The sequence below is a fragment of the Tiliqua scincoides genome, chromosome 10 (assembly GCF_035046505.1).
Source record: "Tiliqua scincoides isolate rTilSci1 chromosome 10, rTilSci1.hap2, whole genome shotgun sequence".
In the NCBI taxonomy this organism is placed as follows: domain Eukaryota; kingdom Metazoa; phylum Chordata; class Lepidosauria; order Squamata; family Scincidae; genus Tiliqua; species Tiliqua scincoides.
In genome coordinates this window covers 14,818,669-14,832,668 of record NC_089830.1, presented here as the reverse complement: position 1 = coordinate 14,832,668, position 14,000 = coordinate 14,818,669, and the positions used below count along the sequence as shown (strand labels likewise).

Sequence of the window (14,000 nt, the reverse complement as noted above, 5' to 3'; positions counted from 1 at the left end):
CAGCACTTTACCCCCATGATAGACCACCAATCATGCAGTGGGCATGGCAATGCCCCCCAGGTGGTGGGTGTGGCAATGCATCATTGCCCCACTCACCTGCTGGTTTTTTAGCTATAACGTTTAATAGAATAGAAATATTTCAGTGCAGTTTGTTTCATTGCATCTGCATGAAAGCATACATCAAATGGTACATAATATGATTCAGTCTCAAAAGACTATGGTATAAGCCTACAGCAGCCGGTATTCCCAAGCAGTCTCCCATCCAAGTACTAACCAGGCCTGTCCCTGCTTAGCTTCCGAGATCAGACGAGATCGGGAACATGCAGGGTAGCAGTTGCTGCACATGATTGTATTATTTGAAAATACCAAGTTTTAAAAAAATTTGGCCAGTAGTGATGTGACACCCCCCGTGCATGTCACCAGGTGCAGCCTGCAACCCCTGCACCCCCTAGCAACGCCACTGCTCCAGCCCCTGGCATCTAAACTCCTCCCCCACCAGTCAGACTCACCACAGCTTGGCTCATGGTAGGCACCGTTGGCGTAAAAGGCAAAGGACTTGTGGGAGGCATCGACATTCACTGCCACAGGGCCATGCTTGAACAGAGCAGCCTTCAAGGCGGTGGCGTTTGCAGAGGGCACGTTGCGTAGCCAGAGACCTTGGCCATCAGCTCGGATTTGTTGTAGTGGCAATAGCCATTCTGGAAGAGGGAAACCAGACAGCTCCTCGATTAGAAAACTGTTACTGCTTCACATACACGTCTCTGTCTTAGAGCTCATGGGTTCTGGCTGCGGCTTGTGCAAGGTTGTGTGCATGGCCTGCCATTTTGTTAGATCATTCAGCAACCATGTAATGCACTACTGATTGCAGCATTCCACTTACGGAATTTCTCAGCTTGCATGTTTTGTAGCTCTCACAGCTGCAAAGCCTCGCCTGGGAGCACATGAGTAATGTCTGCTGAACCTCAAAGAGCAGTTGCTGATGAGATTTCTATAAGCCGTGACATCGCTAGGGGTGTGTGGCCGCATCATGTGACGCGCATAGGGGGAGTGACACCCTCCTGGCCAAAATATGTAAAATGTAGGTATTTTTGAATAATATCATCATGTGAATATGTTAATAATATTATCATTATCATGTATCAATCAATGTGTAATTTCATGCAGAATGCAATGAAACAAGCTGTGTTGAAATATCCTATTATAGCAAAAAACCAGTGGAGGTGGGACAATGGTGCATCACCATGCCCACTGTCCAGGGTGCTGCACTGCCCTGGGAGGAGGATGGGGGTGGCACATTGGGCTCCTGCACCAGGTATGATATGCATACCATAAGAACATATGGGTTCCCAGCTGGCTCAGGCCAAAGTCTCATCTCACAGTGATCCAACAGCTGTCTCTGGGATCTCAATAACAGGAGGTGAAACCAACACCCCATTCTCACCATGACATCACTAGACCAGGTATTCAAAGACGTGCTGTCCTGAACCTATAGTCATCATGACTAACAGCCACTGATAACATTTAGTAGCCACTGATATATTGATACTAAGGGGTGGGCAGAGAATTGGCGAGGGCCTCCATCTCCTTCCACCCCAGTGGCGTAGCTAGCAAGGGGTGGGGGGAACGGTCCACCCCAGGTACCAGTCTTGGGGGATGATACCACAAGTGACCCAACATTGCTAACATCGCAGAGGTTATGAATAACCCCATCATGCTATATACCATTGGATGCGGAATTTCCAGCAGAATGTAATGAAAGTAACCAGAGTGAAATATCTCCTTTCCATCAAAACATATGGCCAAAAAACCAGAAACCAAAAAATGCAAGGAGCCCTATGGAAAGTGAAACAGCCATATTGTGTGTTTACTCATGAGTAGAAGAGCCTGCCTTAGTCTGTTGGAAAGGGTAGGCAGAGAGGAATCCAATGACACCAGAATGGTTCCTATCCAATGAAAGCAGCCCCCAAAAAACACCCAAGAAGGAAGTCCCTCCCTCCAAGCAGTTGACTGTATTAATTGAGCCCTATGGAAAGTGAAAGTAAGCCACATGGTCATGTTTACTCCTGAGTAGCATGCCTTGGCTGCTGGTCAAGTCAGGCAAAGGGGAATACAAGGCTATCTGCATGGTCCCAATCTGATGGAAGTGGAGCTCCAGAAGTCAGCACCCCCTCCCCCCCAATAAGAAGGATCAAAACAGAGGCTTCAGCTGGTAAGGTGAATTTTTACTTTTTAAAGACTGGTAAAGCCCGGAGGGTCCTGATATTGCTATGCTTGAAATAGAGTTTACACTGAACTGGGCACTGGGGAGGGCTGAAAATCTCACTGATATTTTTGTGGAGGGTGTTATTGTAGGCAGGCTACAGAGAAAATTCACTTGGTGAAACAGGGCTGGCTTCCCCTTAATTATTTGTTTATCTTTAACTTAATTATTTATAATTATTCATTTTGTTTTGCTTGATGTCACTTCCAGCCATGACATCAGTTCCAGCGGGTCCCGGACAGACTGTCATTCTAAAAAGTGGGTTCCAGTGTTAAAAGTTTGAGAACCACTGCCTTAACTCAAAACGGGCCAATGAGACATCCAGGGTGGGGGGGAGATACCCTAGTGACCAAAATCCTGGAAATCATGGCTTTATGTCATGTTATGTACCATTTGATGCAGAATTGCATCCATTGCTTGTGGGGAAATATTCACTGCATTTATTTTCTGGCCATTATTATTATTCACTTCATGTCATGACTATTACTATTGACTTATAAGTTTTGCTTCCCACACAGACAGACAATCTGGACTCACTTGACCCATGTAAGGCCCATAGGACTCTGTGCTGGCAATTCCACCATGCTTCATGATCCACTCGTATGCATGCCATTCTTGACCACCATCGCAAGCATGTCAGTCAGTCAGTCAGTAAGACCTTTATTGGCATAAAATACAGAGAAAGAACAAAACAAAACAAAAATATACGAAGACAACACAACATAGACATCAGTCTTTTCCTCACATACTGCCCAGAGTTCCAGAGCTGTACCTGGCAATTACCCCAGATAAAAAGGCAGCGACCCTATCAAGGGTCTCAGAGTCAGGTGTGCAAAGGAGAGACTGAAGCATGATTGAGTCCTCCCAGCCCTGCATCCTAGTTAGCAAAGGGCCTAGATATTTCTTGCGTGAGATGTCATGAAGTGGGCAGTAGAAAAGGGTATGTGTTATGGTCTCAATACAATCCCTACCACACTTGCATTTCCTCTCCGAGTAGGGAATACCACTGAACCTACCCGATAACACGGCTGATGGAAGAGCATTACATCTTGCAAGTGTGAATGCTCTCCGAGCCTGTGGGCACTCCAGGTGATAAAAGAAGGAGGCTGGTTTCCCGAAACTGATTGGAACATGGAGATAGAGTGGAGAGCATGTGGTTCTGGTGGCACTAAACAGCTCTTGTTGTTCAATGTCAAGAATTCTTTCTTTGACGATTCTGTAAGCAGCATCACAACCAATCGTGCCTAGCTCTGCAGTGTCCAGCCCTATTGACCTGAGCTTGGTTAGAAGATCAGTGATCTCTAATGGCAGGACTGAATCCGACAATAATTGGAGCATTAGACCAGAGGAGGTAGGGTTAAATAAAATCCTAAACCAAAATGTCAGTAATCTTAGGCAAGCAGTCGTCTTTAGCCGAATTAACCCCACCTCGAGACACAGAACCGAGTAGGGAACGCACCTGGGTAAACCCAAAATCTTCCGCAGAAAGGAGGCTTGAATGCGTTCTAATGGTTGGCTAGTAGCCTTATACCAGACGGGAGAGCCATAAAGGACCAGGGAAAGAATCTTTCCCTTAAACGCCTCCAGAGCGGCTGGAACATAACCATTGCCGCAGGTAAAAAAGAAACGGGAAATAGCTGAGGACGCCAGTTTGGATGCGTTCTGCACTGCCTTACGATGAAAAGCCCAAGTGAGCCTGTAATGGAAGTTGATTCCCAGGTACTTGAAATGCTTAACCTGCTCCATTTAATTGCCATTACAAGACCACTTAAAAGCCTTCCATCTATTGGCAAATATCATTATCTTAGATTTAGCATAATTGATTTGCAGTTTGTTGGACAGAAGATACTCTTCAGTGCGATTCAGCAGACATTTTAGGCCAATCCTAGTACAGGATATCAGTACTGCATCATCCGCATACAGAAGTAGTGGCACTTGACTTGCGCCAAGCTTCGGGCAATGGCTATCTACTTCCTTCAGGGATGGGCCAGGTCGTTTAGAAACGGATTGAAAAGCATGGGGGCCAAGACACAGCCCTGTTTGACCCCTTTGTTGGTAGCGATGGAATGAGTTAGATTCCCACTCCAGGAGCGTCTAACCCTGCATGAAGTATTTAGATGGAGGGACCTAATCAGCAGCAACAATCTTTTATCAATCCCCATGTTTTCCAACTTTGACCAAAGAAGCTCCCTATCCACAGAATCGAAGGCACCTTTCCATCGCAAGCATGGTTTCCAAAGCCCCAAGAGCAATCAATCAAGATCTGCTGAGATAGTGGAGTTAGGACTCCAGTCTGCAGGGAAAGGGATAAATATGGTGACTCATTGGTCTCTACATCAAGGCACTGACACCAGCTCTTCTAACAGCTTCCCCTCCTCAAATGTCCTTTTCCTGCTCAAGAAAGGATGTTTAGATTTAGCATGCCATACATCATCTCTCCCTCTCTTTCTCCCTCTCTCTGTGTATGTAAGAAGAAAGAGGGGGGGAGAGCACCCACCTGGGAACACGAGGCAGCAGGTCCCTGCCCCAAGGAACTTACAATTTAATTACTGCCATATGGGAGACAAAAGAGGAAGGTCAGTGGAGGTAGCAGTAAACAGCTCTATTTCTTGACTATGGGTAACCATTCAGCTGTACAAGTGACAGGACCTTTGCATCCTGGACAACTGTGTCCCAGTCAAACGCATTCTGATATTGGACATTCGTCTCCACGTTCTTTTTGTGTCCTAGATATTTGTGTCCCAATAGGTGTATATTTAAATTATATGTACTTTTTTATTTTTAAAATGCGAAGGTAGGGTTAGGGCTGGGTTAAGAGTCTTAGCATATACAGGTTGGTAGCATACCCATTCCCAGACCTCCACGGACATTCACATGCAGTTCTTTGACATATGTGTGGTTCTTAATTTGCATCACAATATAAAAGGTAAATAAATGTTGAAGTTTTATGCTTATTTACTGGGTATAAACTGAGAGTTCACTGGATTAACACGTAAGTTTAATGTTCATGGTGAATAAGTATATTGAAGAACCTGAGTGCTTCCTAAATATTGTGGCTCTCAAACATCTCTCTTGAGGCTTTCAAACAACTGAAGTTTCTTATCTGTGGCTCTTACATTAAGCAAGTATGGCCACCCCAATATATAATGTGGGGTTTGTTGCCCAGTTATAGTGGGGCGCTAATAACTGGGACACCAAAGAAAAAAAATCAAAACAAGAATAGGCTTGAATGTCCAGGGACACCAGTATCCAGGACTCACTAGACCAAGACACAATTGTCCAGGATGCAGAGACCCTGGTACCAGCTGTGTAATCCCCCTCCCCCTCTCTTCACAGCCTAATTGGTACAATCCAGTTGCAGATTTACTCCCTCATCTGCTGGCTGTGGAAGGCTTGACAATGTTTGTGTGCCTATAAAATCTGCTTTCATCTCTTAACCTCACACTTTCCCCCTACAATAATCTATGACTTGTTTGATTAAACAACCTTTGCTGGATCCATAGTTCTGCTAGCAGCAAAGTTCTTCTCCCAGGGCTCTCAGGTAACAAGCCAGCTGTAAGGAACACCAGTGTTGTTAGGGGGGGTGGGTGGGAGATGTGGGCTGCACCAGGTGACACCCACACGGGGGTGACACCACTACTGGTCAAAATTTTTAAAATCTTGGTATTTTTGAGTACATGTTATATTCTAACAAAATTTATAGCCAAAAAAACTAGTTTGGGCTGAGTGATAGTGCATCATCACACCCGCTGCCTGGGACATTGCCCCGCCCACAGCACAGGAGCAGGCCCACACTGGGTGACACAAGCCCTAGTTACGCCACTGGTAAGGAACTGACAGGTCACTGAGCTCTCACCTTGAGGAACAGAGCACCCTCCAGTGTGCCTGTCGTAGCAAAGCTCCAGCAGGAACCACACACAGCCTGATCTTTGACTGGGGTCACCGCACCTTTCATGATGAGCAGAGAGAAGGGGGAACAGGTGTGATCCTTGATATTTCACTTCCAACAGTTATGGCTTTTCTCAAATGGTAACTTCCCCACCTACGCAAAAACTTTTCAGTGTGCACAAGGCCATGTGTGAGGCATGAAACACCCTAGGGCAATTTTCCGGATTTGGAGTTGAAGGAAAAGGGAATCCTAACCTCCTAAACAAATCTGCTAAAATAAAACTGAAGGCTCAGGGTTTCCACGTCTACTCAGAAGGGTACTGTTTGTGGAGACTGTTCTGCACTCTGTGCATGCCTTGAGGCACAAAGGTTAGGAGGGTTTCTCTGGCTTTCCTGTCTCTTGGGGGGGGGGGAACACACAGACTTCCTGCATTGCATACCTGTGAAATCCAAAAGTTATTAAGAACGATTAAAGGTTGTATTTAAAGAGAAACACACTTTGGACAACTGTCTAGGTTGGTTGCAGCTGCAATTAGTCTTTTTTAGTTACCTAAATAGGTAGGAGGCAAATCATGGTTATTATTGTAGCTGGAGACTCTATACTTTAGGGTCTCCCAAAATCACCCTAAGCATTTTTAGCTTGTATTCTGGCCCCTAGGGTCTCATTGACTCAGTTTTGCTGATCTAGGTAATGGGCACATATATTGTCTTGCAGGCTGTGTTTCTAAGCAAACAGGCAGTGTAGTTTGCTCTTAAGTAAGTGCATTAAAAAAACAAAGTTCAAATGAGCCTGATCCTGAGCACCCAGGAACAAGACAGCAAATTGTATCTTGTCTCCCAGACAAGGGAAGGCAGAACACATCATATAAAATTGCCAAGCAAATAGAAGGGAAGGATGGCAGGAACACTGAGGGGAAGGGGTGGGCAAGCAGAACACTGAGTACATTGGAGGAGGGAAGGGAGGGTGCCTTGTTGAAAGGAAGGGGGTGCAGGATCGGTAGGAGGCGGTGTGGTTGGAGCCTCAGCCACTAAAGTCTGCACAGGGCTTACAGGTTCTACATCTTAAACATTCAATCCTACATTTTTTTTTAAGAGCTCAGGTCTATTTCTTGGGGGAATAAACAATTGCAAAGATTCAATGTCCAATGCCTTCCCCACTTCCTGAAAGGACTGAGACAGGGTTAACAACATATGGAAATTGAGAGTACCATTGAAATTCTGAGCTGGCTGGTAATTCACCCATTCAGAATGGTGGGGTTTCCCCTTCCCAGGGACTCAAAGTTATCCAAAATACATTTCAAAGGGTTTCTTTCATCAGGCTCAGCCTCTGATTGCCCCATCTTAATGGTCACACAAGCTGGCCTCCTGCCTGGGAGTCTGGTCTCAGCAGGATTGGCTGCCCAAAACAGTGACTCACTCATGGCCAGTCCTTCAAAACCTCTGAGTTTGCTGCCTTGACACACACACACACACACACACACACACACACACACACACACACACACACACGTTCTCATTCCTGTCTCAGTCACACAACACTCAGTCAGGCAGAGACCCACTTGGCCTTACTCTGAAACCACAGAGATGGGCACACTCACACGCAACACAGCAAGATGTACAATGATATGAACACAATCAGCAATATGTACAGTAATCTAAACACAATCAGCAATATGTGCAGTAATATAAACACAATAACCCTCCCCACTGGGGCCCCACACTAGGACCTCCCTTCAATCCAAGGTTCCCACACTAGGTTCCCACAGAGAATTCTCACCTAAGCGCACTGTACTTCCCGCGGAAGTACTTCCTGCAGAAAATTAACAGAGCAACAGGAAAAGAACAACATTTGGCATTTGTTATCGACACTTTGTTTACAGACCTATCCATTGCAGAGGATCTGGTGCTCTATCAACATCCCTTTTACCCTAACCCTTTCATCCTGATTTGTTTCTTGCCATTGTTTATGGCTTTCTGTTCATCCTTGGGGCCCATACTGCAGCCAGCTTGTTTTCTGAGAGGGATATTAGATGCTGGCTGGTATCATTCTTGGACAAGGGTCGGAGAGGGGCTTTTAGTCAGAGCATTTGGGCCTTGTGGGTATTTCAATATTGTGAGCTGAGCTGGGGACAATAGGGAACCTTTTTTTATGGAGTAGCTGGACTGATAGAACAATTTTTACATCAACTTACGGATCAAGAAAAGGAATTTTTCCTGACATCACATCCGGTGGGTCCCGGACATTGTCATTCTAAAAAGTGGGTCCCAGTGTTAAACATGAGAGAACCACTGCCTTAATTCAAAACAGGTCAATGAGACATCTGGGGGGGGGGGTTTGACACACTAGTGACCAAAATTATGGAAATCGTGGCTTTTAGGAATAATGCCATCACGTTAGAAATAATACCATCATGAGACCATTTGATGCAGAATTTCATCCATTGCTTGTGGGGAAATATTCACTGCATTTATTTTCTGGCCATTATTATTACTCACTTCATGTCATGACTACTACTATCTTTCAGTTTCACCTACCTCAAAGGGTTGTTGTGAGGACAAAATAAAGGGAGGAACCACACACACCATCCTGAGCTGCTTAGAGGAAGGGTGGTATAAAAATGTGAATGAATTAATATAATTAATTAATAATTAAATAATTATGTTGCATGAGGAGACAAAAATTTATGGGCCCCAGGTGTCAAGTGACCTAGCTACGCCACTGTATATATTTGAGGATCTGGAGGCCATTACTTGCTATAATAACATAAGCTGCATGAAGTGTTGATATGCAGATATTTTGTATATGTGTGTGTGTGTATAAATATACATTTCCCCCCCTTTTTTTAAGTATGTAACTCATAAGCATGTATCCATGTAATGCTATTTTTTGGGGTTCTGTTTAAGCAATAAAAATAAAATAAAATGCCTGTACAGGTCTCCAGTGCCCACAGAACTGCCACTACATCTCCGCCAGGCACAGAAGCATGCACATACACAATGAGCCTATGGGTGCAATCCTAACCCCTTATGTCAGTGCTTTCCAGCACTAAGGGCCATGCAGCTCCGAGGTAAGGGAACAAACATTCTCTTACTTTGAGGAGGCCTCCATGAGTGACACCCAACTGCAGGTTGCAGCACATGTTCCATTGGCACCGCTATGCCAGTGCTGGAAAGTACTGACATAAGAGGTGAGGATTGCGCCCTATGTCCGTGTTTCTTTACCAATGGTATGTGTACCACCAGCGATACTTGAGGTTGTGTCTGATGGTACTTGTGGGACCCCCAGGCATCTGCTTCTGGCAGCAAGACAAATGAACTGATGTGACCAACTTCAGTAGGAGGCTTGGCTCAGTGAGCAGCAGGCTTTTCACCTACTCTAAAAAGCACCCTGAGCCTCTTCCTGATTGGTGTTTGTCATGTGGCATCTGGCCTCTCAACCCAGAAGTAACTTGCAATCACTTCTGCTGGTACTTCCAATAGGTGGATCATGCAAAGTGGTACAGTGTGGGATGAACATTGAGGAACGCTGGTCTATGTGCATACAAGGCTACAATTTCTGGCTCCTAATACAAATCAAGTTTGAAATATTAGGAAGCTAAACCATGAACTAGATGTGACCGGACACCCGTAGAGATGCTCCAGAACAGAGAGTATTCTTCATTCTGGTAGGCAGGCAGAGAGGGTGGTGGGGAACCCTGCTTTAAGTTTGTCCTGGGTGCAGAGACATGATACTTAGGGCCCAATCCTATCCAACTTTCCAGTACTGGTGCAGCTGTGCAAACAAGGCTGTGGTGGGGAGGCAGTCACAAAGGCCTCCTTTGAGGTCTTTGAGCTGGAAAACATGTGCTAGATCTACAGGTTGAGCCACATTATTCATGTGGGTTCCATTCCAGGGCATGCGCTGCAATCTGTGGTGGGGAGGCAGTCACAAAGGCCTCCTCAAGGTATGGGAACATTTGTTCCCTTACCTTGGGGCTGCATTGTGGCTACAGCAGTGCTGGAAAGTTGGATAGGATTGGGCCCTTAGGCACTACTGTAAGCCCCATAGATCCCCAATGGGCCATCCAAGGCAGTACAAGCTGTTTTTCCTTCTGACCTGTTATGATACTTTGTATTTTATTATGGAGCTTTGTAAGTCCTCTTGGGTATTTACTTCAGCATGGGAAAGGCGGGGTATAAATTTCTATAATAATAATATCTTTGCAGTTCCTTACCTTCACTACCTTGCTGCCAAACTGCTTGGGACCCACCTAGCTTTAACAGACTTTAAATGAAAGGCGACCTAGAAAAAAATATTTATTTATTTACAAGTAATAATGCCCAGAAAAAAAGAGTTAGCAGCTACCTTGCAAACTGCAGAAGCTGAGCTCTTTGAAGGTCAATTAGCAGCTATTTGATTTTTGAATAGCTTCAGGGCTTGAGGCAATTAGTTATCTGATCTTTCCATCATCCTTATGCTACCCACCAAAAATTAGGGCGTGACCCACCAGTGGGTCCCAAACCACATTTTGGGGACCACTGTGTTAATCAGTTAGAAAGCCTTTTCATCATCTGAGAAGGTTCCATTTGAGTCACATTTGTCAGGAGCCATGAATTTGCCTTAGGGCCCAATCCCATCCAATTTTCCAGTGCTGATGCAGCATACCAAAGGGGTGTGTGCCGCATCCTGCAGTGGGGAAGCAGTCAAGGAAGCCACCTCAAGGTAAGGGAACATTTGTTCCCATACCTCAGGGCTGCATTGTGCCTCCATCGGCACTGGAAAGTTGGAGAGGATTGGGCCCTTATTCTTATTTTCAACCTGTCTCTCAACTACTGGGAAACTGAGATGACTTTCAAATGCTGTTTGTGACAGGTCTGGGAGTCGAGAGATGGTTTGGAAAACTTTCAAAAGTCTTCTCGTTTCCAAAGCAATTTGTTATGCCGTACAGGTAACTCTTTTTTAAGCAACAGACCAATGCCCTTAGGTGCCTGCATTTCTTTGGGCCTCAATTTCTGCTTAGAACGACTCACCAGACACTGTCTAGACTTCAGATTCCATATGATGCAAAGCAGAGTTGAAATGAACTTACCCCAAATATTCTCTTCCAAACGCTTTCATGTGACTGTAAATATTTAACACTGATTAAGATATAAAAAAAAACACCACCACCTTTGGTTTAAACCTCTGGTTCCCAACCTGTGGTCCACAGGTGGTCTGTGAGACCCTGAGAAGTGGTGAACATGGTCTCAAAAAAACAACAACACGCCTTTAATCACTTCCATGTTGCCAAGTGAGCATTTCCACATGGACCATCATAGAGGGTGGAGATCAGACCTTCCACAGCCAGCACTGAAGTGTTGGCTGTGGTTGTGGGTAGTCCATTCTCTCCGATAGTCTGTGCATTTTTTGTGTGTAGGGGTGAGGTGGGAACGAGGGGGGGGATTTGCACATTGTCCACGACAATTCTCATTTTTGCCTCAGTGGTCTGCAGGCTCCTAAAGATTGCACACTACTGGTTTAAACCAACAATGAAGGTGCTTATGTGCACCAAGAAAAGCATGGAAATGGTTAGTTAAGGTTACTTGCCTTCACTACCATGCCATGTTAGCAATAATACACATTCTACAATTGAACATCTTGTGTTTCTGCATGGCTTAACCAGTGGCTCTCAAACTGTGGGTCACAACTACAAGTGGGTCACAAACTGATTTTTGGCAGGTTGCATAACATGGCCTGAGCTTGCTGAGCTGTTGTGGGTTTTTTTTTTTATTACTTGTAAAGCACACCTTCTGGAGTGTGTTTTTCTCATTGAGCATGTTTTCATGAGCAAGAACACAACGCGACAAGGACCAGAGTGGGCTGTAGACCAGAAAGCAGAATGCTTGGCCCCCTCTGGGCTGAGATGCATTGTGTTCTTGCTGACAAAAACATGTACCTCATGTGGGCTTTTTTGTGTTTAAAAAAATGCAAAATCTCAGCAACCCAGATGTTTGGGCAGCGATGTGATGGCATCATTACGCCACCGCCAATAACATCTGGGTTGCTGAGCTCCATGCTGAAGGTGGGTCATGGGGCTAAAATGGTTGAGAACTACTGGCTTAACCTCCAAGCACCTACATTTTCCCCCAGTTTTTCAGCCCCATTCCTCTTCCTTTCCAGGTTGCAAGAACCCTGAAGTTTAGGATGCAGTGAGGCCTCAGACCATGGAAGGCTTAACACCCTTTCCTCCTTGCTTTTCTCATATGTTTTCCTTTGGACCAAGAGACGGGTCTAAATTATTACTAGTAAAATGTTGCATAGCCAGGGAGGGGTGGAAAGAGCCAGACACAAGAAACAAAGGGGCAGAAAGCCAAAAAAATGAATGGTGAGTCAAAGGGAGGAATGAATTAGGAATGAATTAGATGTCCCCCATATACACACACACTCAGGCCCCAATCCTTTCACCCACCAGCAGCAGCAATGCAGGTGCACCTCAAAGGAGCACACTGCATCCTATGGTAGGTGGGGACTACCTGAAGACAAATGGGATGTGGTGATGGCATCTGGCCTAGGTGCCTTTAAAAGGAATTGGACAAATTTCTGGAGGAAAAGTCCATCACGGGTTACAAGCCATGAAGTGTATGTGCAACCTCCTGATTTTAGAAGTGGGTTACCTTAGAACACCATATGCAAGGGATGGCACCGGGATGCAGGTCTCTTGTTGTCTTGTGTGCTCCCTGAGACATTTGGTGGGCCACTGTGACATACAGGAAGCCAGTGGGGTAGCAGTGCAGGGGGTAGCAGTCACACCGGGCAACAAGCTTTAGGGGGGCAACAAGCTGAGCTTGACACTAGTGGCTAAAGTTGTGAAAATCTTGGTAAATACGAATAATACCATCATGTTATATATCATTAGAAAGGTTATTTAATGCAGAATTCAATGAAACAAACCACATTAGAATAACTGTATTTTATCAAAAGTTATGGCCAATTAACCAGAAAACGAAAATACAACTGCCTTAAAGAACAAAAACCAACTTTAACTCAAAACTGACATATGAGACTGATTTTTCTGATAGCCAATGAGATGTTCTTATGATACAGCAGGGAACCAGTAAGATGTGAATATGAGTCAGCTCTCATTTCCATGTATCATAATACAGCTACTCCTGCTAACTGGTAAAGAGGCACTTTTTCAAGTGGTGCTCCTCTTCTATTTACCAGGGGGAGTCCCTCATCACCCCAGCACAGTGTCTCAAACCAATAAGGGGCAAACTTTTTATGTATTTACTTAATTAAGTTTGATTTTGTCATGGGGGTGGCCACAAAATCTTTGATTCCAGGTAGCAGATAGATGCCTTAGCTATGCCACTGGCTGGGGGGAGATGGCAGATCAAGTGGGTGATGAGCTCCTTGGGGGAGGAGGCAAGTTTCCCCCCAATTTGCACTTTTAAAAAAGCCTGGGCTTGATATCACTTCCTGCTGTGAAATCACTTCCAGGGCATCATTTTGAGCTCCACACTGGGCTACACATTCATTAGCTACGCCACTGCAGGAAGCTGCGCTAGATGGGCCTATGGCCTGATTCAGTGGGGCTGTTCTTATCTTCTTATGGGAGGCAAGTAAAAAGCAGTTACTTATTTTTTTAACTAACCCCACATAAGCCCTGGGGCTAGCGATGGGTCTCTTTGGACATACACCACCTGTATGGTGGCACGGAGGTTTCTGAAAGGGGGGATTAGATTCAGCATGCACCATTGCTGCTGGATCCACCCCCTCCTGCCCCAGTCCCTCCCACGGAATGCCCCAGTCCTCCCCTTCCGTGCACACACCTGCCCTCCCCGCTGACCTGTTGTTGGGGGATATAGGAAACCCACTGCTGCCTGGTCAGCA

The 14,000-nt window shown here is 45.3% G+C and overlaps 1 pseudogene; it reads right to left on the bottom strand.

Annotated features, from left to right (window-relative positions):
* Positions 1–226: 226 nt before the first annotated feature.
* LOC136661782 (5S ribosomal RNA) lies at positions 227–344 on the bottom strand (annotated as a pseudogene).
* Positions 345–14,000: the final 13,656 nt, after the last annotated feature.